The sequence below is a fragment of the Phalacrocorax aristotelis genome, unplaced genomic scaffold (genome assembly GCF_949628215.1).
Source record: "Phalacrocorax aristotelis unplaced genomic scaffold, bGulAri2.1 scaffold_95, whole genome shotgun sequence".
In the NCBI taxonomy this organism is placed as follows: Eukaryota; Metazoa; Chordata; class Aves; order Suliformes; family Phalacrocoracidae; genus Phalacrocorax; species Phalacrocorax aristotelis.
Window position 1 is genome coordinate 149801 of NW_027441357.1, and position 22837 is coordinate 172637.

At 53.4% G+C, this 22837-nt stretch overlaps 1 long non-coding RNA gene across 1 annotated transcript in view; it reads right to left on the reverse strand.

Moving 5' to 3' along the window:
- Nucleotides 1-15589, reverse strand: part of LOC142051403 (uncharacterized) — a 125713-nt gene extending 110124 nt beyond the window's left edge. Inside the window, exons 1-2 of the long non-coding RNA XR_012658464.1 lie at nucleotides 15517-15589; nucleotides 15149-15258 (exon numbers count right to left, since the gene is read on the reverse strand). This is a non-coding gene — a long non-coding RNA (uncharacterized LOC142051403). The remainder of the gene's footprint in view (nucleotides 1-15148; nucleotides 15259-15516) is intronic.
- Between the last annotated feature and the right edge of the window lie 7248 nt (nucleotides 15590-22837).

A 22837-nucleotide genomic window follows, 5' to 3' on the forward strand; every position in this document is an offset into this window, starting at 1 on the left:
CATCCCAGTTCCCTCCCAGTACATACCAGTTCCCTCCCAGTACATCCCAGTTCCCTCCCAGTTCCCTCCCACTACATCCCAGTACATCCCAGTTCCCTCCCAGTACATACCAGTTCCCTCCCAGTACATCCCAGTTCCCTCCCGGTACATCCCAGTTCCCACCCAGTACATCCTACTACATACCAGTTCCCTCCCAGTTCACTCCCAGTACATCCCAGTACTTCACAGTTCCCTCCCAGTACATCCCAGTACGTCCCAGTTCCCCTCAGTACATAACACTTCCCTCCCAGTACATACCAGTACATCCCAGTGTCCTCACAGTACGTCCCAGTTCCCTCACAGTACATCCCAGTTCCCTCCCTGTTCCTTCCCAGTACATAACAGTTACCTCCCAGTACATCCCAGTAGATCCTGGTACATCCCAAATCCCTGCCAGTTCCACCCGGTACAACCCAGTACAAGCCTGTACATCCTAGTTCCTCCACAGTACATCCCAGGGCATCCCCGCACATTGTAGTGCCTCCCAGTACATCCCAGGTCCCTCCCAGTACTGGGAGGGAACTGGGATGTACTGGGAGGGACCTGGGATGTACTGGGAGGGAACTGGGATGTACTGGGATGTAATGGGACGGAATTGGGATGTAATGGGACGGAACTGGGAAAGAAGTGGTAGTGAACCGGGAGGGAATTGGGATGTACGGGGATGAACTGGTAGGAAACTGGGATGTACTGGCATGGAACGGGGATGTATTGGGATGTACAGGAACAGAACTGGAATGTACAGCGATGTATTGGCATGTACTGGCAGCGAGCTGGGATTTACTGGGATGTACTGGGAGGAAACTGGGATATACTGGGAGGAAACTGGGATATACTGGGAGGCATTGGGAGGGAAGTGGGTGTCAACTGGGACATTCCAGTTTCCTCCCAGTACATCCCAGTTCCCTACCAGTGCAGCCCAGTACATCCCAGATCCCTCCCAGTCCCTCCCAGTACATCCCAGTACATCCCAGTTCCCTCACAATACATCCCAGTTCCCTCCCAGTTCACACACAGTTCACTCCCAGTTCCATTCCAGTACATCCCAGTACATGCCAGTTGCCTCCCAGTTTCCTCTAAGTACATCCCAGTACTTTAAAGTTCCCTCCCAGTACATCCCAGTTCCCTCACAGTACATCCCAGTACTTCACAGTTCACTCCCACTACATCCCAGTACGTCCCAGTTCCCCCTTGGTACATAACACTTCCCTCCCAATACATCCAAGTTCCCTCCCAGTACATCCCAATCCCCTCCCAGTACATCCCAGTTCCCTGCCAGTATGTCCCAGTACATCCCAGTTCCCTCCCAGTAAATCCCAGTTCCCTCCCAGTTCCCTCCCACTACATCCCAGTTCCCTCCCAGTACATACCAGTTCCCTCCCAGTACATCCCAGTACATCCTGGTACATCCCAGTTCCCACCCAGTACATCCTACTACATACCAGTTCCCTCCCAGTTCACTCCCACTACATCCCAGTACTTCACAGTTCCATCCCAGTACATCCCAGTACGCACCAGTTCCCCTCAGTACATAACACTTCCCTCCCAGTACATACCAGTACATCCCAGTGTCCTCACAGTACGTCCCAGTTCCCTCCCAGTACATCCCAGTTCCCTACCAGTACATCCCAGTTCCCTCCCAGTTCACTCCCAGTACATAACAGTTACCTCCCAGTACATCCCAGTAGATCCTGGTACATCCCAAATCCCTGCCAGTTCCACCCGGTACAACCCAGTACAAGCCTGTACATCCTAGTTCCTCCACAGTACATCCCAGGGCATCCCCGCACATTGTAGTGCCTCCCAGTACATCCCAGTTCCCTCCCAGTACTGGGAGGGACCTGGGATGTACTGGGAGGGAACTGGGACGTACTGGGAGGGACATGGGATGTACTAGGATGTAATGGGACGGAACTGGGATGTAATGGGACGGAACTGGTATGTAATGGGACGGAACTGGGAAAGAAGTGGTAGTGAACCGGGAGGGAATTGGGATGTACGGGGATGAACTGGTAGGGAACTGGGATGTACTGGCATGGAACGGGGATGTATTGGGATGTACAGGAACGGAACTGGAATGTACTGCGATGTACTGGCATGTACTGGGAGCAAACTGGGATTTACTGGGATGTACTGGGAGGAAACTGGGATATACTGGGAGGCACTGGGAGGGAAGTGGGTGTCAACTGGGACATTCCAGTTTCCTCCCAGTACATCCCAGTTCCCTACCAGTGCAGCCCAGTACATCCCAGATCCCTCCCAGTACATCCCAGTTCCCTCCCAGTCCGTCCCAGTACATCCCAGTACATCCCAGTTCCCTCACAGTACATCCCAGTTCCCTCACAGTTCACACACAGTTCACTCCCAGTTCCATTCCAGTACATCCCAGTACATGCCACTTTCCTCCAAGTAAACCCCAGTTCCCTCCCACTACATCCAAGTTCCCTCCCACTTCCCGATAAGTACATCCCAGTACTTCACAGTTCACTCCCAGTACATCCCAGTTCCCCCTCGGTACATAACAGTTCCCTCCCAGTACACCCCAGTACATCCCAGTTCCCTCCCAGTATGTCCCACTACATCCCAGTTCCCTCCCAGTCCATCCCAGTTCCCTCCCAGTAAATCCCAATTCCCAACACTTTCCACCCAGTACATCCCAGTTCCCTCCCAGTACATCCCAGTACTTCACAGTTCCCTCCCAGTTCACTCCCAGTTCCCTCCCAGTACATCCCAATACTTCATAGTTCCCTCCCAGCACGTCCCAGTACGTCCCAGTTCCCCTCAGTACATAACACTTCCCTCCCAGTACATACCAGTACATCCCAGTGTCCTCACAGTACATCCCAGTTCCCTCCCAGTACATCCCAGTTCTCTCCCAGTTCACTCCCAGTACACAACAGTTACCTCCCAGTACATCCCAGTACATCCCAGTAGATCCTGGTACATCCCAAATCCCTGCCAGTTCCACCCGGTACAACCCAGTACAAGCCTGTACATCCTAGTTCCTCCACAGTACATCCCAGGGCATCCCCGCACATTGTAGTGCCTCCCAGTACATCCCAGTTCCCTCCCAGTACTGGGAGGGACCTGGGATGTACTGGGAGGGAACTGGGACGTACTGGGATGTAATGGGACGGAACTGGGATGTATTGGGAGGCACTGGGAAAGAAGTGGTAGTGAACCGGGAGGGAACTGGGATGTACGGGGATGAACTGGTAGGAAACTGGGATGTACTGGCATGGAACGGGGATGTATTGGGATGTACAGGAACAGAACTGGAATGTACAGCGATGTATTGGCATGTACTGGCAGCGAGCTGGGATTTACTGGGATGTACTGGGAGGAAACTGGGATATACTGGGAGGAAACTGGGATATACTGGGAGGCATTGGGAGGGAAGTGGGTGTCAACTGGGACATTCCAGTTTCCTCCCAGTACATCCCAGTTCCCTACCAGTGCAGCCCAGTACATCCCAGTTCCCTCCCAGTCCGTCCCAATCCCCTCCCAGTACATCCCAGTTCCCTGCCAGTATGTCCCAGTACATCCCAGTTCCCTCCCAGTACATACCAGTTCCCTCCCAGTACATCCCAGTACATCCTGGTACATCCCAGTTCCCACCCAGTACATCCTACTACATACCAGTTCCCTCCCAGTTCACTCCCAGTACATCCCAGTACTTCACAGTTCCCTCCCAGTACATCCCAGTACGTCCCAGTTCCCCTCAGTACATAACACTTCCCTCCTAGTACATACCAGTACATCCCAGTGTCCTCACGGTGCGTCCCAGTTCCCTCCCAGTACATCCCAGTTCCCTGCCAGTATGTCCCAGTACATCCCAGTTCCCTCCCAGTACATACCAGTTCCCTCCCAGTACATCCCAGTACATCCTGGTACATCCCAGTTCCCACCCAGTACATCCTACTACATACCAGTTCCCTCCCAGTTCACTCCCAGTACATCCCAGTACTTCACAGTTCCCTCCCAGTACATCCCAGTACGTCCCAGTTCCCCTCAGTACATAACACTTCCCTCCCAGTACATACCAGTACATCCCAGTGTCCTCACAGTACGTCCCAGTTCCCTCCCAGTACATCCCAGTTCCCTCCCTGTTCCTTCCCAGTACATAACAGTTACCTCCCAGTACATCCCAGTAGATCCTGGTACATCCCAAATCCCTGCCAGTTCCACCCGGTACAACCCAGTACAAGCCTGTACATCCTAGTTCCTCCACAGTACATCCCAGGGCATCCCCGCACATTGTAGTGCCTCCCAGTACATCCCAGGTCCCTCCCAGTACTGGGAGGGAACTGGGATGTACTGGGAGGGACCTGGGATGTACTGGGAGGGAACTGGGATGTACTGGGATGTAATGGGACGGAATTGGGATGTAATGGGACGGAACTGGGAAAGAAGTGGTAGTGAACCGGGAGGGAATTGGGATGTACGGGGATGAACTGGTAGGAAACTGGGATGTACTGGCATGGAACGGGGATGTATTGGGATGTACAGGAACAGAACTGGAATGTACAGCGATGTATTGGCATGTACTGGCAGCGAGCTGGGATTTACTGGGATGTACTGGGAGGAAACTGGGATATACTGGGAGGAAACTGGGATATACTGGGAGGCATTGGGAGGGAAGTGGGTGTCAACTGGGACATTCCAGTTTCCTCCCAGTACATCCCAGTTCCCTACCAGTGCAGCCCAGTACATCCCAGATCCCTCCCAGTCCCTCCCAGTACATCCCAGTACATCCCAGTTCCCTCACAGTACATCCCAGTTCCCTCACAGTTCACACACAGTTCACTCCCAGTTCCATTCCAGTACATCCCAGTACATGCCAGTTGCCTCCCAGTTTCCTCTAAGTACATCCCAGTACTTTAAAGTTCCCTCCCAGTACATCCCAGTTCCCTCACAGTACATCCCAGTACTTCACAGTTCACTCCCACTACATCCCAGTACGTCCCAGTTCCCCCTTGGTACATAACACTTCCCTCCCAATACATCCAAGTTCCCTCCCAGTACATCCCAATCCCCTCCCAGTACATCACAGTTCCCTGCCAGTATGTCCCAGTACATCCCAGTTCCCTCCCAGTACATACCAGTTCCCTCCCAGTACATCCCAGTTCCCTGCCAGTATGTCCCACTACATCCCAGTTCCCTCCCAGTACATACCAGTTCCCTCCCAGTACATCCCAGTACATCCTGGTACATCCCAGTTCCCACCCAGTACATCCTACTACATACCAGTTCCCTCCCAGTTCACTCCCAGTACATCCCAGTACTTCACAGTTCCCTCCCAGTACATCCCAGTACGTCCCAGTTCCCCTCAGTACATAACACTTCCCTCCCAGTACATACCAGTACATCCCAGTGTCCTCACAGTACGTCCCAGTTCCCTCCCAGTACATCCCAGTTCCCTCCCTGTTCCTTCCCAGTACATAACAGTTACCTCCCAGTACATCCCAGTAGATCCTGGTACATCCCAAATCCCTGCCAGTTCCACCCGGTACAACCCAGTACAAGCCTGTACATCCTAGTTCCTCCACAGTACATCCCAGGGCATCCCCGCACATTGTAGTGCCTCCCAGTACATCCCAGTTCCCTCCCAGTACTGGGAGGGACCTGGGATGTACTGGGAGGGAACTGGGACGTACTGGGAGGGAACTGGGATGTACTGGGATGTAATGGGACGGAACTGGGATGTATTGGGAGGCACTGGGAAAGAAGTGGTAGTGAACCGGGAGGGAATTGGGATGTACGGGGATGAACTGGTAGGAAACTGGGATGTACTGGCATGGAACGGGGATGTATTGGGATGTACAGGAACGGAACTGGAATGTACTGCGATGTACTGGGATGTACTGGGAGCGAACTGGGATTTACTGGGATGTACTGGGAGGAAACTGGGATATACTGGGAGGAAACTGGGATATACTGGGAGGAAACTGGGATATACTGGGAGGCATTGGGAGGGAAGTGGGTGTCAACTGGGACATTCCAGTTTCCTCCCAGTACATCCCAGTTCCCTACCAGTGCAGCCCAGTACATCCCAGTTCCCTCCCAGTCCGTCCCAGTCCCCTCCCAGTACATCCCAGTTCCCTGCCAGTATGTCCCAGTACATCCCAGTTCCCTCCCAGTACATACCAGTTCCCTCCCAGTACATCCCAGTTCCCTCCCAGTTCCCTCCCACTACATCCCAGTACATCCCAGTTCCCTCCCAGTACATACCAGTTCCCTCCCACTACATCCCAGTACATCCTGGTACATCCCAGTTCCCACCCAGTACATCCTACTGCATACCAGTTCCCTCCCAGTTCACTCCCAGTACATCCCAGTACTTCACAGTTCCCTCCCAGTACATCCCAGTACGTCCCAGTTCCCCTCAGTACATAACACTTCCCTCCCAGTACATACCAGTACATCCCAGTTCCCTCCCAGTACGTCCCAGTTCCCTACCAGTACATCCCAGTTACCTCCCTGTTCCTTCCCAGTACATAACAGTTACCTCCCAGTACATCCCAGTAGATCCTGGTACATCCCAAATCCCTGCCAGTTCCACCCGGTAGAACCCAGTACAAGCCTGTACATCCTAGTTCCTCCACGGTACATCCCAGGGCATCCCCGCACATTGTAGTGCCTCCCAGTACATCCCAGGTCCCTCCCAGTACTGGGAGGGACCTGGGATGTACTGGGAGGGAACTGGGATGTACTGGGAGGGAACTGGGATGTACTGGGATGTAATGGGACGGAACTGGGATGTAATGGGACGGAACTGGGAAAGAAGTGGTAGTGAACCGGGAGGGAATTGGGATGTACGGGGATGAACTGGTAGGGAACTGGGATGTACTGGCATGGAACGGGGATGTATTGGGATGTACAGGAACAGAACTGGAATGTACAGCGATGTATTGGCATGTACTGGCAGCGAGCTGGGATTTACTGGGATGTACTGGGAGGAAACTGGGATATACTGGGAGGAAACTGGGATATACTGGGAGGCATTGGGAGGGAAGTGGGTGTCAACTGGGACATTCCAGTTTCCTCCCAGTACATCCCAGTTCCCTACCAGTGCAGCCCAGTACATCCCAGTTCCCTCCCAGTCCGTCCCAATCCCCTCCCAGTACATCCCAGTTCCCTGCCAGTATGTCCCAGTACATCCCAGTTCCCTCCCAGTACATACCAGTTCCCTCCCAGTACATCCCAGTTCCCTCCCAGTTCCCTCCCACTACATCCCAGTACATCCCAGTTCCCTCCCAGTACATACCAGTTCCCTCCCAGTACATCCCAGTTCCCTCCCGGTACATCCCAGTTCCCACCCAGTACATCCTACTACATACCAGTTCCCTCCCAGTTCACTCCCAGTACATCCCAGTACTTCACAGTTCCCTCCCAGTACATCCCAGTACGTCCCAGTTCCCCTCAGTACATAACACTTCCCTCCCAGTACATACCAGTACATCCCAGTGTCCTCACAGTACGTCCCAGTTCCCTCCCAGTACATCCCAGTTCCCTACCAGTACATCCCAGTTCCCTCCCTGTTCCTTCCCAGTACATAACAGTTACCTCCCAGTACATCCCAGTAGATCCTGGTACATCCCAAATCCCTGCCAGTTCCACCCGGTACAACCCAGTACAAGCCTGTACATCCTAGTTCCTCCACAGTACATCCCAGGGCATCCCCGCACATTGTAGTGCCTCCCAGTACATCCCAGGTCCCTCCCAGTACTGGGAGGGAACTGGGATGTACTGGGAGGGACCTGGGATGTACTGGGAGGGAACTGGGATGTACTGGGATGTAATGGGACGGAATTGGGATGTAATGGGACGGAACTGGGAAAGAAGTGGTAGTGAACCGGGAGGGAATTGGGATGTACGGGGATGAACTGGTAGGAAACTGGGATGTACTGGCATGGAACGGGGATGTATTGGGATGGACAGGAACAGAACTGGAATGTACAGCGATGTATTGGCATGTACTGGCAGCGAGCTGGGATTTACTGGGATGTACTGGGAGGAAACTGGGATATACTGGGAGGAAACTGGGATATACTGGGAGGCATTGGGAGGGAAGTGGGTGTCAACTGGGACATTCCAGTTTCCTCCCAGTACATCCCAGTTCCCTACCAGTGCAGCCCAGTACATCCCAGATCCCTCCCAGTCCCTCCCAGTACATCCCAGTACATCCCAGTTCCCTCACAGTACATCCCAGTTCCCTCCCAGTTCACACACAGTTCACTCCCAGTTCCATTCCAGTACATCCCAGTACATGCCAGTTGCCTCCCAGTTTCCTCTAAGTACATCCCAGTACTTTAAAGTTCCCTCCCAGTACATCCCAGTTCCCTCACAGTACATCCCAGTACTTCACAGTTCACTCCCACTACATCCCAGTACGTCCCAGTTCCCCCTTGGTACATAACACTTCCCTCCCAATACATCCAAGTTCCCTCCCAGTACATCCCAATCCCCTCCCAGTACATCACAGTTCCCTGCCAGTATGTCCCAGTACATCCCAGTTCCCTCCCAGTACATACCAGTTCCCTCCCAGTACATCCCAGTTCCCTGCCAGTATGTCCCACTACATCCCAGTTCCCTCCCAGTACATACCAGTTCCCTCCCAGTACATCCCAGTACATCCTGGTACATCCCAGTTCCCACCCAGTACATCCTACTACATACCAGTTCCCTCCCAGTTCACTCCCAGTACATCCCAGTACTTCACAGTTCCCTCCCAGTACATCCCAGTACGTCCCAGTTCCCCTCAGTACATAACACTTCCCTCCCAGTACATACCAGTACATCCCAGTGTCCTCACAGTACGTCCCAGTTCCCTCCCAGTACATCCCAGTTCCCTACCAGTACATCCCAGTTACCTCCCTGTTCCTTCCCAGTACATAACAGTTACCTCCCAGTACATCCCAGTAGATCCTGGTACATCCCAAATCCCTGCCAGTTCCACCCGGTACAACCCAGTACAAGCCTGTACATCCTAGTTCCTCCACAGTACATCCCAGGGCATCCCCGCACATTGTAGTGCCTCCCAGTACATCCCAGTTCCCTCCCAGTACTGGGAGGGACCTGGGATGTACTGGGAGGGAACTGGGACGTACTGGGAGGGAACTGGGATGTACTGGGATGTAATGGGACGGAACTGGGATGTATTGGGAGGCACTGGGAAAGAAGTGGTAGTGAACCGGGAGGGAATTGGGATGTACGGGGATGAACTGGTAGGAAACTGGGATGTACTGGCATGGAACGGGGATGTATTGGGATGTACAGGAACGGAACTGGAATGTACTGCGATGTACTGGGATGTACTGGGAGCGAACTGGGATTTACTGGGATGTACTGGGAGGAAACTGGGATATACTGGGAGGAAACTGGGATATACTGGGAGGCATTGGGAGGGAAGTGGGTGTCAACTGGGACATTCCAGTTTCCTCCCAGTACATCCCAGTTCCCTACCAGTGCAGCCCAGTACATCCCAGTTCCCTCCCAGTCCGTCCCAGTCCCCTCCCAGTACATCCCAGTTCCCTGCCAGTATGTCCCAGTACATCCCAGTTCCCTCCCAGTACATACCAGTTCCCTCCCAGTACATCCCAGTTCCCTCCCAGTTCCCTCCCACTACATCCCAGTACATCCCAGTTCCCTCCCAGTACATACCAGTTCCCTCCCACTACATCCCAGTACATCCTGGTACATCCCAGTTCCCACCCAGTACATCCTACTACATACCAGTTCCCTCCCAGTTCACTCCCAGTACATCCCAGTACTTCACAGTTCCCTCCCAGTACATCCCAGTACGTCCCAGTTCCCCTCAGTACATAACACTTCCCTCCCAGTACATACCAGTACATCCCAGTTCCCTCCCAGTACGTCCCAGTTCCCTACCAGTACATCCCAGTTACCTCCCTGTTCCTTCCCAGTACATAACAGTTACCTCCCAGTACATCCCAGTAGATCCTGGTACATCCCAAATCCCTGCCAGTTCCACCCGGTAGAACCCAGTACAAGCCTGTACATCCTAGTTCCTCCACGGTACATCCCAGGGCATCCCCGCACATTGTAGTGCCTCCCAGTACATCCCAGGTCCCTCCCAGTACTGGGAGGGACCTGGGATGTACTGGGAGGGAACTGGGATGTACTGGGATGTAATGGGACGGAACTGGGATGTAATGGGACGGAACTGGGAAAGAAGTGGTAGTGAACCGGGAGGGAATTGGGATGTACGGGGATGAACTGGTAGGGAACTGGGATGTACTGGCATGGAACGGGGATGTATTGGGATGTACAGGAACAGAACTGGAATGTACAGCGATGTATTGGCATGTACTGGCAGCGAGCTGGGATTTACTGGGATGTACTGGGAGGAAACTGGGATATACTGGGAGGAAACTGGGATATACTGGGAGGCATTGGGAGGGAAGTGGGTGTCAACTGGGACATTCCAGTTTCCTCCCAGTACATCCCAGTTCCCTACCAGTGCAGCCCAGTACATCCCAGTTCCCTACCAGTCCGTCCCAATCCCCTCCCAGTACATCCCAGTTCCCTGCCAGTATGTCCCAGTACATCCCAGTTCCCTCCCAGTACATCCCAGTACATCCTGGTACATCCCAGTTCCCACCCAGTACATCCTACTACATACCAGTTCCCTCCCAGTTCACTCCCAGTACATCCCAGTACTTCACAGTTCCCTCCCAGTACATCCCAGTACGTCCCAGTTCCCCTCAGTACATAACACTTCCCTCCCAGTACATACCAGTACATCCCAGTGTCCTCACAGTACGTCCCAGTTCCCTCACAGTACATCCCAGTTCCCTCCCTGTTCCTTCCCAGTACATAACAGTTACCTCCCAGTACATCCCAGTAGATCCTGGTACATCCCAAATCCCTGCCAGTTCCACCCGGTACAACCCAGTACAAGCCTGTACATCCTAGTTCCTCCACAGTACATCCCAGGGCATCCCCGCACATTGTAGTGCCTCCCAGTACATCCCAGTTCCCTCCCAGTACTGGGAGGGACCTGGGATGTACTGGGAGGGACCTGGGATGTACTGGGAGGGACCTGGGACGTACTGGGAGGGAACTGGGATGTACTGGGATGTAATGGGACGGAACTGGGATGTAATGGGACGGAACTGGGAAAGAAGTGGTAGTGAACCGGGAGGGAATTGGGATGTACGGGGATGAACTGGTAGGAAACTGGGATGTACTGGCATGGAACGGGGATGTATTGGGATGTACAGGAACAGAACTGGAATGTACAGCGATGTATTGGCATGTACTGGCAGCGAGCTGGGATTTACTAGGATGTACTGGGAGGAAACTGGGATATACTGGGAGGAAACTGGGATATACTGGGAGGAACCTGGGAGGGAAGTGGGTGTCAACTGGGACATTCCAGTTTCCTCCCAGTACATCCCAGTTCCCTACCAGTGCAGCCCAGTACATCCCAGATCCCTCCCAGTCCCTCCCAGTACATCCCAGTTCCCTCACAGTACATCCCAGTTCCCTCACAGTTCACACACAGTTCACTCCCAGTTCCATTCCAGTACATCCCAGTACATGCCAGTTGCCTCCCAGTTTCCTCTAAGTACATCCCAGTACTTTAAAGTTCCCTCCCAGTACATCCCAGTTCCCTCACAGTACATCCCAGTACTTCACAGTTCACTCCCACTACATCGCAGTACGTCCCAGTTCCCCCTTGGTACATAACACTTCCCTCCCAATACATCCAAGTTCCCTCCCAGTACATCCCAATCCCCTCCCAGTACATCCCAGTTCCCTGCCAGTATGTCCCAGTACATCCCAGTTCCCTCCCAGTACATACCAGTTCCCTCCCACTACATCCCAGTTCCCTCCCAGTTCCCTCCCACTACATCCCAGTTCCCTCCCAGTACATACCAGTTCCCTCCCAGTACATCCCAGTACATCCTGGTACATCCCAGTTCCCACCCAGTACATCCTACTACATACCAGTTCCCTCCCAGTTCACTCCCAGTACATCCCAGTACTTCACAGTTCCCTCCCAGTACATCCCAGTACGTCCCAGTTCCCCTCAGTACATAACACTTCCCTCCCAGTACATAACAGTACATCCCAGTGTCCTCACAGTACGTCCCAGTTCCCTCACAGTACATCCCAGTTTCCTCCCAGTACGTCCCAGTTTCCTCCCAGTACGTCCCAGTTTCCTCCCAGTACGTCCCAGTTCCCTCCCAGTTCACTCCCAGTACATAACAGTTACCTCCCAGTACATCCCAGTAGATCCTGGTACATCCCAAATCCCTGCCAGTTCCACCCGGTACAACCCAGTACAAGCCTGTACATCCTAGTTCCTCCACAGTACATCCCAGGGCATCCCCGCACATTGTAGTGCCTCCCAGTACATCCCAGTTCCCTCCCAGTACTGGGAGGGACCTGGGATGTACTGGGAGGGAACTGGGACGTACTGGGAGGGAACTGGGACGTACTGGGATGTAATGGGACGGAACTGGGATGTAATGGGAGGCACTGGGAAAGAAGTGGTAGTGAACCGGGAGGGAATTGGGATGTACGGGGATGAACTGGTAGGAAACTGGGATGTACTGGCATGGAACGGGGATGTATTGGGATGTACAGGAACGGAACTGGAATGTACTGCGATGTACTGGGATGTACTGGGAGCGAGCTGGGATTTACTGGGATGTACTGGGAGGAAACTGGGATATACTGGGAGGAAACTGGGATATACTGGGAGGCATTGGGAGGGAAGTGGGTGTCAACTGGGACATTCCAGTTTCCTCCCAGTACATCCCAGTTCCCTACCAGTGCAGCCCAGTACATCCCAGTTCCCTCCCAGTCCGTCCCAGTTCCCTCCCAGTACATACCAGTTCCCTCCCAGTACATCCCAGTACATCCTGGTACATCCCAGTTCCCACCCAGTACATCCTACTACATACCAGTTCCCTCCCAGTTCACTCCCAGTACATCCCAGTACTTCACAGTTCCCTCCCAGTACATCCCAGTATGTCCCAGTTCCCCTCAGTACATAACACTTCCCTCCCAGTACATAACAGTACATCCCAGTGTCCTCACGGTACGTCCCAGTTCCCTCCCAGTACATCCCAGTTCCCTACCAGTACATCCCAGTTCCCTCCCTGTTCCTTCCCAGTACATAACAGTTACCTCCCAGTACATCCCAGTAGATCCTGGTACATCCCAAATCCCTGCCAGTTCCACCCGGTACAACCCAGTACAAGCCTGTACATCCTAGTTCCTCCACAGTACATCCCAGGGCATCCCCGCACATTGTAGTGCCTCCCAGTACATCCCAGGTCCCTCCCAGTACTGGGAGGGAACTGGGATGTACTGGGAGGGACCTGGGATGTACTGGGATGTAATGGGACGGAACTGGGATGTAATGGGACGGAACTGGGAAAGAAGTGGTAGTGAACCGGGAGGGAATTGGGATGTACGGGGATGAACTGGTAGGGAACTGGGATGTACTGGCATGGAACGGGGATGTATTGGGATGTACAGGCACGGAACTGGAATGTACTGCGATGTACTGGGATGTACTGGGAGCAAACTGGGATTTACTGGGATGTACTGGGAGGAGACTGGGATATACTGGGAGGCACTGGGAGGGAAGTGGGTGTCAACTGGGACATTCCAGTGTCCTCCCAGTACATCCCAGTTCCCTACCAGTGCATCCCAGTACATCCCAGATCCCTCCCAGTCTGTCCCAGTACGTCCCAGTACATCCCAGTTCCCTCACAGTACATCCCAGTTCCCTCATAGTTCACACACAGTTCACTCCAAGTTCCATTCCAGTACAGCCCAGTACATGCCACTTTCCTCCAAGTAAATCCCAGTTCTCTCCCACTACATCCAAGTTCCCTCCCACTTCCCTCTAAGTACATCCCAGTACTTCGCAGTTCACTCCCAGTACATCCCAGTTCCCCCTTGGTACATAACAGTCCCCTCCCAGTACACCCCAGTACATCCCAGTTCCCTCCCAGTATGTCCCACTACATCCCAGTTCCCTCCCAGTATGTCCCACTACATCCCAGTTCCCTCCCAGTCCATCCCAGTTCCCTCCCAGTAAATCCCAATTCCCAACACTTTCCTCCCAGTACATCCCAGTTCCCTCCCAGTACATCCCAGTTCCCTCCCAGTACATCCCAGTACTTCACAGTTCCCTCCCAGCACATTCCAGTACGTCCCAGTTACCCTCAGTACATCCCAGTTCCCTCCCAGTACATACCAGTACATCCCAGTTCCCTACCAGTTCCTTCCCAGTACATAACAGTTACCTCCCAGTACATCCTGGTACATCCCAAATTCCTGCCAGTTCCACCCGGTACAACCCAGTACAAGCCTGTACATCCTAGTTCCTCCACACTACATCCCAGGACATCCCAGGACATTGTAGAGCCTCCCAGTACGTCCCAGTTCCCTCCCAGTACAACCCAGTAGATCCTGGTACGTCCCCGTTTCCCGCACTGTACGTCCCCGTTCCCCGCACTGTACTGGGAGGACAACCGAGCCTGCGCAGTGACTGACATAGGGAACGAGCAAGTTTGTACCCATCACTAGACAAGACAATAATGACTATGTATGAGTATGTGAAATTTTCATCTATAAATTGTACGGGAAAGGTGCGTGAGGTACGCACGCCAGGAGGAGCGATCCCCCGTGCATCCGGCGCCACGAATAAAGAATGCCTGCTCTTTAATACTAAATTGGTGTTGAGGAGTCGTTTCCGATTTTAACGCGTTTTTCGGTAACACAGGGAGTCAGATCAAGAGAGCCAGAGAACAACAAAACACCGACAGGCTACAGGACAGAGCAGGAGGAATAAAAAAAAAAAAAAAAAACGGAGCCAGAGCCAGGCAGAGAGAGGCGGAGAAAGAAAAAGGAGCCACAGGCTACAGGACAGAGAGAGGGAGGACTGAAAAGACGGGGAGGCAGGGAGCCACTCAGAGCGAGACGGAGAAAGAAGGTGCGGGGGGGGCGCAAAAAAAAATAATTTTGCAGCAGGTAAGGAAAGAGAGGGGGCCGGGGGAGAGACAGGGAGGGCCCAGGACGTACAAGAGAGGCAACGGGGCCCCAGTGGCCCAGGACTCACCGCGACTCTCGCTCTCAGCGCTGCTGGCACAATTTAGCTGTTCAGATGCTTCTTTCCCCTCCTCTCCTCCCTGCCTCTTCTGCAGCTCCAGACTCTAGGCCGTCCTCCACCTGAAGAGAATACGTGGGTGTCTTACAGCTCTTACCAGATGAGGCTTCCTAGGCACGTAGCCTAGCTCGCTCGTGCACTACACGCCCGTACCCAACTCCGGGTTACGCGTACAGACCCTACGGTGCACGTTGGTGGCCTGGCCCGCTGCGGGCTATGAAGGGGGATCCTTCCTCCCCCACCTGCATGGACAGGCTCTCTCTTGCCTGCGGCAGGAAGGCAGCTGGCAGCCAGAGCACCTTCAGTTTCTTCTTCTTTACCTTTCGTTGGCGTCTCCAGCTTCAGCCGAGGCAGCTCCTGTCCGCAGCCGGGAAGGGCTTTGTCTATCCCTTTTCGGCCCTGCGCTGCGAGGACGGCGAGGACGGGCAGAGAGAAGCCACGCGAGCCTGAGACGGCCGCAGGCAACGGCATCCCCGGGGGAAGGACAGACAACCACGTCCTCAGCACGGTCTCTGGGAGAGGGAAAGAAGAAACAGCGACCGTCATTACCGTCGATCGACCCTGGCCAAAGCCTCTCCTTCCGCAGGGGCTTCTGGACACACCGCTCCCTCCCCACGCTACTGCTAAGGGCCCCTGCGCCAAGGGGGAATCCAGTGCGCTTGAGGGACGGCTTGCTGCCTTCACGACAGGGCCTGGGGGCGGCCTAAGGCTATGCAGCACGCTTATGGGGAGGTGCCGGAGCTGGGGGCAGGCGCACGGGGCAAGGGGGGCCCGGGGAGGCTGAGCGGGACCTCCGGTGGGCCGGGGAGGCGGCCATCATCTGCGCCCTGGGCACGGGGAAAAGGTCATCGTCCTCCTCCTTTCCCTCTTCCCTTCTGTCAGCTCCCGGGGAACTCACCGCTTCTCGGGAAGCGGCCGCACCCGCAAGCCCCCAGTAATCAACACGAAGCCAACCCCAAAAATACACCTCGCGTACCGTACGCGCCACGGCCGCCCAGCACCCGAGCGCCGGAAGACCGCGCCTCCCGCCATGCCCGGCGAACCACGTGACAGGGCCGGCAGCCACTGCGCCAGGAATACAGCTCCCGGCACGCTCTGCGGCACAACCCGGCCGCCCGGCAGCCGCAAGGACTACAGCTCCCGGCATGCTCTGCGGCACAACCCGGCCGCCCGGCGGCCGGTTTGATGCGGAGCCACCCAGCATCCCTGCGAGCACAGCTGCAGGCGCAACAGCAGTTACGCAGCCACAACTAGGCACTAAACAAAGGCTTTCCAACACTGGAGGTCTAGAACAGGTACACATTAGCACAGAAGCACAAGGGGCTCCGTCACCCTGCACAAATCTCCCCGTGCCTACACACGCACACGTTCAGAAGTTAGTTATCAGAAAACGCCCGACTCAGCCATTTGCCACAGTCACGAGACTCACGACATGATAACACGACATGACACGCGAGGTGGGCTCAGAGTTTTAAGGCAAGAAATACCTCCCACGCCCCCCACCCGAGATCTTTCAGGGTCCACACCTGCCATCGCCCCGCACCAAACCTACCCGGCCAAAGGCTTTCAGGTGGCCCGAAACACTGTACACAGAAAATAACCAGGGACAGACCTGCATTGTTCGGAAGCGAACGATGCCCGACCGGGGCTCCTCTGCGGGGCACGGAGCCCCCCGGCCCCGCCCGGAGACACACACCCGCCCCCCGCTGCCCGAACTCACCCACCAGCGCTCTCCGGCCCCCGGACACGGCCGCGCTGCTCTCTCAGGCGGCTGCCGCAGGCGAGGCTCGGGCACCGCCAGGCCTCCAGGCGTCCCGAGGGGCTGCCGGCCACCGCAGGGGATGGCTGCCGGCGGCCGGACCGCCGCGGCGCTCCCCGCCCAGCTCCCAGCAGGCTCCGCCGGCCGCGGGCTTCCCACGCCGGGCCGCAGAGGGGCCCCGGCACCGCACAGGGACGCCTCGCGACCCGGCCGCCACACGCACCGGCCCTTCGGCCTCCACACGCACCGCTCCCGCCCCCGCTCCGACGCGCCGCGCACGCGCCACCGGAAGCCCGAGCCCCGCGGGGCGGCCCTTAAAGGGCGGCCGGAAGGAACGGCCCCCACCGGCCCCGCCACCGCGCCCAGCCGGTGAGCGCCAGCGCCCCCTGCTGGCCGGGCCGCGCTCAGCTCGCGAGGGCGCCGAGGGCCGGGCGGGGCGGGACGCCCCGGCTCGGGGCCAGCGCCTTCTCGGGGCGAGCGGGAAACCCCTGCGGGCCCCGGTCACGGCCGGGCACAGCCGCGCGCCCTCCGAGAGCTGCTGAACGCGGCTGCCGCTCGTGACACATACCGAGCCGTCCGCGACGGGAGCGGGCAGAGGAGGAAGGGGCCGGCGGCCGCGGGGCCTGGCCCCAGGCGGGGGGGAGGGGCTGGGGCCCGGGGGGCCGCCCCCCTCCTCACAGTTCCCTCACCGTTCCCTCACCGTTCCCTCACCGTTCATCCCATGGACGGAACCGGGACCTACTGTGAGGCACTGGGAAAGAAGTGGGAGGAAGCCGGGACAGACCAATATAGCCCAGTATGGACTAGACCAATATAGCCCAGTATGGACTGGAGGGAACTGCGAGGGAACCGCGAGAGAACCCCACAGAACAAACCATGGGGCACGAGAAGGCAGAGAATTAAGAATTAGGGACAGGGAGCCAGAAAAAAAAAAAAAGAAAAAAACCAAAGGGAGACAGAGAGCAAAAGGAATCGCAATGCGTACGGAGAGAAGAGAGAAACAATTCTAGCATAGGGTCACGCGGGAGCCAGGGACAGCAAGATGGAGAAAGGACAGAAGCTACAGGCTACAGGGCAGAGAGGGAAGAATTAATGAATAGACACAGAGAGATGGGCAGAAAGAGATGGAGAAAGGCTAAAGATCACACGGCCTACAGGGAAGAGAGAAGAGAGGGAGGAATTTTAAAAACAGGGGCAAGAAGCCAGAGAGAGGGAGAGAGAAGCAACAATAAAATGGGGACAAGCCACAGGGCAGCGAGGAGGGAATCAATGAATAAGAACACGAGACCAAAGAGAACACAATGTAGAATGGAAAAAAGGAACAGCGGCCTACAGGGAAGGAGGAATTAAAGATCAGGGACTGGGAGGCAGACAGAGACACATGAAGAAACAAGTGAAAAAAAAGAAAAAAACAAACCAACAGCAATGGGCTACAAAGACAGAGAGGGAGGAAATGAGGAAATAAAACGTCGCAGCAAGGAGCTGGACAGAGAGAGATGAGGACAAACAAATAGCACGGGTCCACGTGACAGAGAACGTGGAATTAGAACACAGAGAGAGGGAGCCGGACAGAGAGAGAGGCCGAGAGAAACATCTAGACAGGCTACAGCGGGCAGAGGCAGGAATTAAAACCTAGGGACAGGGAGCTGGACAGAGAGAGATGGAGGTCACAGGGAACAGCGGTGGCTGCAGGAAGAACAGGAATTCATGAATAGGGAAAGGGAGCTGGACAGAGAAGAACTCAGAAAGGCAAGAACAGTAGCAGGGTACAGAGCAGAGAAGACAAATTAAAAAGCACGGGGGGAGCGTTGAGGCAGACAGAGAGAGATTAAGAAAAAAGTCACGGGCTACGTGGCAAAGCAGGAGGAATTCAGAAACGAGGATGGGAACCAAGGGAGAGTGTGCTGGTGAAGGATAACGGGCATTAAAAGTGAGGGACGGGGAGCTGGGAAAAGCGAGGCAGAGAAAAACAGAATCACAGAGAGAATCACACAAAGCCAAAAAAGAAGAAACTGAACAACAGGAACAGGTGTAACCAAAGCGATGAAATCAACCAACCAGAGACGGTGTTCCATTACGGGAACATGGAGCGTACCAATCAGCGCACCTGTCGATCTGCATTTTAGTGCCTAGGCGATCGTTAATGTCAGCAGAACAACAGACAACATGCTTCTGTCAGAAAAGGATGACAAAACGCGGTTTCGCTTAGCGGACTGAGAAAACTAGCCAAGACTGCCAAGAGTAAGAGCCGAGAAGCTAAAAGGTAATTCCGGCAGGGGGAGATCGCGACCACCGACTCACAGACCACCACCGACCCAAGTAACACCACCTACTCAGAAGAGAACAACGGAAGAGGACAACCGAGCCTGCGCAGTGATTGACATACGGAACGAGCAAGTTTGTACCCATCGCTAGACAAGACAATAATGACTATGTATGAGTATGTAAAATTTTCATCTACAAATTGTACAGGAAAGGTGCGTGAGGTACGCACGCCAGGAGGAGCGATCCCCCGTGCATCCGGCACCGTGAATATAGAATGCCTGCTCTTTAATACTAAATTGGTGTTGAGGAGTCGTTTCCGATTTTAACGCGTTTTTCGGTAACAGTTTTCGCACCCCAGGTGGGAACCTGCTTTTGAATCTCGACGGATCCGTGGGATCGTGGGACCTGCAGCCGGCCCCGAGGAATTCTCCGGGAGAGCTTCCGATCCCCGGGCCAGAGAATTCTGAGCAAGATCCCCTGGATTGAGGTAAACAAGGCATTCTTTGAAGAAGAAACTTAGGTAGAATAATACGTGGGGTTAGTTTCCCACATAGGATAGGATAGCGGGTTTGAGTCCCACAGGCCTGCCCGTAAGGCGCGGCGATAGCCACGCAGGGTCGGGGCCAAGAGGTGCCTCGGTTGGTAAGTCTCTGCTAGGCGAAAGCCTGTGGAGCGGGACCCGAGGGTAGGGGAGTCTTCAACAGGGGGTTGAAGTCTCCAGGGATATCTAGCAGGGGGCTACAGATCCCAGTGGCAGATTTCCAGTGAGACCTCCAACGGGGGTTGGAGTCCCTCTGACTAGTATTTGTGATAGTGCACTATCACAACTACTAGTCGACTGGGAGACGGGAGCATTACTGAGTAGGAAACCTATCCCACAGAGAACACCTTTGCGATGTATTTTGAAGCGCTGGAAAGACGTCGGGGGCGGTGACCCACTAACTCGGAAACCATTAATTGAATATTGCAATCATTGGTGGCCAACGTATCAATTGGAAGGTGGGCACAAATGGCCAGAACATGAGACATTGCAATATCGTACCATCTTGCAATTAATGTTGTTTTGTAAAAAGGGAAGGCAAATGGGAAGAAGTGGCATATGTTGATTTGTTCTTTACACCGTGGAATCATCCCGAGCAGCAGAAACAGCGTGAGGTATGTCCACAAGATTCTACGGCAATGTTTCTGAAAAGAGGAAAACGTGGTGAGAACTTGAAAGAGTGTTGCTCTACTTGTGATACTGGATACTTCGCTTGATGAAACTGACAAGAAAATAGTATGGAATACAGCCAGAAGGCAGGTGCAGGGAGCACATGCTAACGGGAATTTACAGAGAACAATGAATAAGAATTTTCCATCTACAAATCCCGAGTGGGACCCTAATCAGCCAGGACCCAGGGGAATGTTGACTAGATGTCAGAGAGAGATTTTATTTGGAGTAAGACAAGCAATGCCAAAAGCAATAAATTGGTCAAAATTTATGAAGTGAGACAAGAATTAAGTGAGTCCCCTTCAGCCTTTATGGAAAGACTGAAGGTGACCACCAGAAAATATACTCATTTGAACCCAGAAAAACCAGAAAAAGCAATTCAGCTGGTCTCTATATTCATAAGACAATCAGCCCCAGATGGGGGCGGGGGGAGAGAAAACAACCTTTAGAAACTAGAACAACCTGAATCCAGAGATCTGGGTTAAATGCTTGAAGTAGCTTGGCATGAAGGAGACCAGGGGAATCAACCCTAGCTGAACACCTGGTTACACTGAAGCTACGGAATGAAGAAATAGAATTTTTGGTAGATACGGGAGCCACTTATTTGGTATTGAATACACGTGAAGAGAAATTTGATCATAAATCAGTAGATGTTGCTAGCGCAACAGGGCAAAGAAAAATTAGCCCCTCTCAGAGCCATTAAAGTTTAAATTGGAGAAGCAATGGGCAACTCACCAGTTTCTGCATATGCCTGAATGTCCACTGCCTCTGTTATGACGAGATCTATTAGGTCAATTAGATGCTCAAGTAACTTTTAAAGATGGAGAGATTAAATCACTAATACCAGAATCAAAAGCCACAGAGGCGAGAGCATTTATGTTACAGGATTCCTCCAGGGAGGAACGGGTTCCCGAGGAAGTGGAAAACGTAGTAATTCCTTTGGTTTGAGCGAGCGGAGCTCCGGAGCGATCTAAGTGGGCAGAGCCGGTAAAAGTAACCTTAAAGCCTGGAGCCAAGCCCGTAAGACAAAAACAATACCCTATTAAGCGAGAGGCTCGAAAAGGATTACAGAAGTTAATTATAAAATTTTTCAGAATATGAGCTTTTAGTGGAATGTGAATCAGAATATAGTACTCCTGTGTCGCCAGTAAAGAAATCTAGAGGCAAAGAGTATTAGCTAGTTCACGATTTAAGGGCTATAAATCAGGTGGTCCAAGATATACATCCGGTAGTAGCTAATCCATACACTTTACTGACCTCTTTTAAAGGAGGAGCATAAACGGTTTACTGTACTAGATTTGAAGGACGCCTTCTTTTGCATACCTCCAGGCATAAAAAGTCAAAGCCTATTTGCTTTGCAATGGGAAAGCCCCACCACAGAATGAAAGACACAGCTACCATGGACCGTACTTCCACAAGGATTTAAAAATAGTCCTACGATACTTGAGACTCAGCTGGCAAAAAAAAATTAGAGATATAATAAAAACAGAACCCAGGGAGAGGCATCTTGTTACAGAATGCGGATGACATTCTGATAGCGGCACAAAGTAAAGAAAAATGTTTTGAAATTTTTAAATTTTCTGGGCCAAGGAAGATGCGGAGTTTCCAGAAACAAAACCCAAATAGGAAAAGAAGCAGCCATTTATTTAGGATTTGAAATATCTCAAAGACAAAGACAATTAGAAAGTGAAAAGAAAGAAACTATTTGTCAAATTCCCGAACCTAGCAGCCCGAAGGAACTGAGAGCTTTTCTGAAAACAATGAAATAGCATCAGCTCTGGATTCTGAACTATAGACTGTATGTAAAACCATTATTTGAGGCATTGAAAGACTCAAAAGGATAAATATTTAACCTGGATGCCCGGATGCCAAACGGCATTCAAAGAACCGAAAAGAGCCTCGATGATCGCCCCTGCATTAGGCCTACCTGATTTCGCTAAACCTTTTGAGTTGTTTGTCCACGAAAGACAACATTTAGCCCTTGGAGTGCTGACACAGCGACTGGGAACCTGGAAGAGACCTGTGGGCTACTTCTCCAAACAACCTGACCACGCGAGTAAAAGATGGCCTAGGTGTTTACGGGCAGTAGCAACAACAGCGCTGCCGATCCGGGAAGCCCCAAAGTTAACAATGGGACAGAAGATGACAGTATATGTCCCGCACATAGCGGTGACTGTTTTAGAACAAAAGGGGGGTCGTTGGCTATCCCTTAGCAGAATGTTGAAATATCAAGTTGTTCTGTTAGAACAAGACGATGTGGAATCGAAGACTACTGCTATACTGAATCCTGCTATGTTTTTAACAACAGAAAACCTTACGGACAATTTAGAACACGATCGCTTGCTAACTATTGAACAAGTCTATTCCAGCAGACCAGACCTGAGACACAAACCTCTGGGAAAATCCT